The 3,486-nt window shown below is 43.8% G+C and overlaps 1 long non-coding RNA gene across 1 annotated transcript; it reads left to right on the forward strand.

Moving 5' to 3' along the window:
- LOC118361784 (uncharacterized) lies at positions 1 to 2,753 on the forward strand. Its single transcript, XR_004821063.2, has 3 exons — positions 1 to 876; positions 1,793 to 1,814; positions 2,510 to 2,753. It is a non-coding gene; the product is annotated as an uncharacterized LOC118361784 (long non-coding RNA).
- The last annotated feature ends 733 nt before the right edge of the window (positions 2,754 to 3,486 follow it).

A 3,486-nucleotide genomic window follows, 5' to 3' on the forward strand; every position in this document is an offset into this window, starting at 1 on the left:
GCGTTCTCATACAAAACTAGACAGGTGGCTAACAACGGAGTCTTCAAACTCGCAAGCCGTGACTTTTCTGAATGAATATATTGAGTTTGTTGTGAAACTGCGAAATGCAGAAAATAATATAATTTAATATTCAATTCACATCGACATACTGTAGCTGTACATTATACATTTCATGCTGAAGTTACATAAATACAAAGCATGGGCCAAGGTACCATGCATCTGGCATGATGCCAAATCAGATAGACAATTATGAGTAGCAACTAGCCAACTCCTTTCATTTACTCGAATGATGTGCAAACACCTCCGTACAATAACAAAGCATATTACACTAGAAACAGTAACAAAACTACAGTATTGTATGTTTTACAATTCGTTTACATGACGCACGAGCAAACTAATACAGCTGACGGCATACATGCAAGGCAATTTGCGTGAGTAAATGCAACCAACTAGCATTGATAAAGTAAGCAATTATACCAATAACAATATCATCAGAAGCAATATGCTTGATTCGAATTTAAAAACAAATATTTTCCGAGGCTGAAGCGTGTCAAGAAATGGCTGCACTGAAATAACTGCACCCGTAGCGTTGTTTTTAGCCGATTCTCTGCGTGCAGAAATGGCTACTCTAATCTACTTCCTGTTTCCGTGCAGTCTTTATCCTCCCCAGAATTATTATTTAACAAGCTAAATTTAAGTCAGATGTGTTCATTCCTCCTCCTTGACTCCGCCTCTCGTTAGTCCCAAAAATCGAATTATGTCTACAAAATAAGGTTGATTAGCGTACTAGGGCTACACTTCTCCTGTGGCAAAGTGAAGCTAGCAAGAAGAAATCTTACCACCCTTCACGCATCCAATTTGTCAATCTGTAAAAAGGTATTTTTTTTTTTTTTTGGACAGAACCCAGAAAAGTTTTCAATATTGATTGATTTGGCATGTTGTGGAAGTATTAAATGTGTCACACTTTGCATAAGTACCGGTCTTAAGTGCCTCCAGAAAGGCATTCCTTACATAGAGCCTTATATACTGCTATCTAAACCTACATCAACATGATTCATTGGATCGGTTCCCACATGTGACTGGCTCTGTCTCCTATCTTAACTGAAAGAGCATATTCTGGGGCGTTCTGACAGATGTTCCTCCGGAGGGCCTCCCCCCCTCCCCATCTCTTGACCAGACATAGGCAGGAACCAAGGATTGTCTATGACACCAAAGATAAGATGCACAAAGAACATTTCCTTTACAGGCATATTGAGTTCAAGAACTGGCCTAAATTACATACGGCGATAAACTCAAGTGTGTTGCGGAAATGGTTATCTGTCACCCCGTTTGTTTATAATGTTGTCGTCTTGATATAATTGTGTTAGTGGCGGGTTTAGCCTAATCCAGTGTTTCCCAAACAGGGGTAGGGTCTCCAAGCAGCCTACCATATGAACGGCAGTTGAATATGGGGGACACAGTCTCGCCTTTTTAGCTAACCAACCTTGTAAAAAGATGCCATGATTTAACAATAACAACCTTCAGTCTCATAAACAGCCTTTAGCCATAGTTAATGGTGCTAAAGACAGAGATGCTGTAGAATATTGTGAAGGAAAAAAATGATACTAATACTGTAGCTGTCCTCTATGATCAACATTAGTTGTATGTGACAATACAACATATTTTAATAATAATTGATTATTGTGATATTTTACTGTGCCTGGTCCATTTCCAACAGGTTACAGCATCTTACAACTCTCTCTGGTCTCCCTCTACTCTCTCCTTCTATCTCTCCCCTCCCTCTCTCCTTCAGCCCCTGCATGCTGCTCGTTGAGGTACGGTCTATCACTGCTCTCCTGTTATGGTTTATTTGTGGCTTATGCCCTTAGGGTCAACCTCAGTGTTGACATGCTTAACACAGACGCCAGCGGCAAATCCAGCACATCAGTGCGTCCTGCACACCCCAGCCCTGCTCGCCCCAAGCACAACCACACTGTGCGTATCATCACCCCAGCCCTGCTCGCCCCAAGCACAACCACACTGTGCGTATCATCACCCCAGCCCTGCTCGCCCCAAGCACAACCACACTGTGCGTATCATCACCCCAGCCCTGCTCGCCCCAAGCACAACCACACTGTGCGTATCATCACCCCAGTCCTGTTCGCCCCAAGCACATCCACATTGTGCGTATCACCACCTAGCCCTGCTCGCCCCAAGCACAACCACACTGTGCGTATCATCACCCCAGCCCTGCTCGCCCCAAGCACAACCACATTGTGCGTATCACCACCTAGCCCTGCTCGCCCCAAGCACAACCACACTGTGCGTATCACCACCCCAGCCCTGCTCACCCCAAACACAACCACACTTTGAGAAATAATGTAATACTGCAACCACTATGACTGCACACATTACACAACCTCACTGTGATTGTGACGCTTAATCACAACACCACATGATAAGCAACCGTATGTGTTGACTCTTGTTTGCTCTGGCCAGACAGACTAAGGATTGTCTGTGTGTCTGCTAGGTCAGTGTGTACGACTGGGACTCTGAGACCCAGGGCTAGATCCTGGGCTCCTTCTTCTACGGCTACATCCTGGCTCAGATCCCAGGGGGCTACCTGGCAAGCAAGTATGGGGCCAAATGGCTGCTGGGCCTAGGAATCCTGGGAACTGTAATCTTCACCCTCCTCACCCCCATGGCTGCCGACCTGGATGCAGGTTACCTCATCGTTGTCAGAGTGCTAGAGGGCATCGGAGAGGTATTGTGTGTGTACGTACTAGAGGTCGACCGATTATGATTTTTCAACGCTGATACAGATACCGATTTATTGTATTTCATTAACCTTTGACGATTGGATGTTCTTATAGGCACTTTAGCTTAACTGACTTGCCTAGTTAAATAAAGATTAAATAAAGGTGTAAAAAAAAGGGGGGGAAATCGGGGCCCAAAAAAAACTATTTCTGATTTTCATGAAAACTTGAAATCAACCCTAATTAATCGGCCATTCCGATTAATCGGTCGACCTCTAGTGTGTACACGCAAGTCTGCTATAAGCTCTGTTAAGTACTCATGAGAACTCACACTATAGCATCTGTTTGACCTCTTAATTACATATAAAACAAATGTGTGGTTCCTTTGCCATGTTAATCGGATTACTTCTCGGTGTGTCCTGAGTCTGTGCCCAGTCGTAACCCAGGGATATTTTTGTTTGTCAACAGGGAGTGACGTTTCCCGCCATGCAGCCCCCCCCCCCCCCAAAAAAATAAAATGAAATAATAATTTTGGATTTTTTTTGGGGGGCGCTAACTTCCAATAATTCTCCAAATGTTACCATGGGTCAAAGAGAAAAATGTTCTGTTTTATAGCTAATTTCACGATAATCTACACATTTTGCCATGAGGCTGAGAGGAAAATGTGCAGATTTAAAGCTAAGGAAAAATGTCCCGAGTTCGCTCCAGGTATGGGCTGAATCGGTCAGGAAGTTGTACTTGATAACATTTT

This window comes from Oncorhynchus keta, chromosome 2 (genome assembly GCF_023373465.1).
Source record: "Oncorhynchus keta strain PuntledgeMale-10-30-2019 chromosome 2, Oket_V2, whole genome shotgun sequence".
In the NCBI taxonomy this organism is placed as follows: domain Eukaryota; kingdom Metazoa; phylum Chordata; class Actinopteri; order Salmoniformes; family Salmonidae; genus Oncorhynchus; species Oncorhynchus keta.